Source organism: Limulus polyphemus, unplaced genomic scaffold, assembly GCF_000517525.1.
Source record: "Limulus polyphemus unplaced genomic scaffold, Limulus_polyphemus-2.1.2 Scaffold6656, whole genome shotgun sequence".
In the NCBI taxonomy this organism is placed as follows: domain Eukaryota; kingdom Metazoa; phylum Arthropoda; class Merostomata; order Xiphosura; family Limulidae; genus Limulus; species Limulus polyphemus.
The window spans coordinates 22,950-23,198 of record NW_013672266.1 but is presented as its reverse complement, the minus strand read 5'-3'; positions in this window follow the sequence as shown (position 1 = coordinate 23,198).

Genomic DNA, 249 nt, shown 5'->3' with positions numbered 1-249 from the left:
ATTGATGGTGGAACCAAATAAAAACACTTTTACAGAAGATTGATGGTGGAACCAAATAAAAACACTTTTACAGAAAATTGGGTATTGTGAAATTTTCAAAGTATGTGGCAAAAAAACACTTTTACAGAAAATTGGGTATTGATGGTGGAACCAAATAAAAACACTTTTACAGAAAATTGATGGTGGAACCAAATAAAAAAACACTTTTACAGAAAATTGATGGTGGAACCAAATAAAAAAACACTTTTA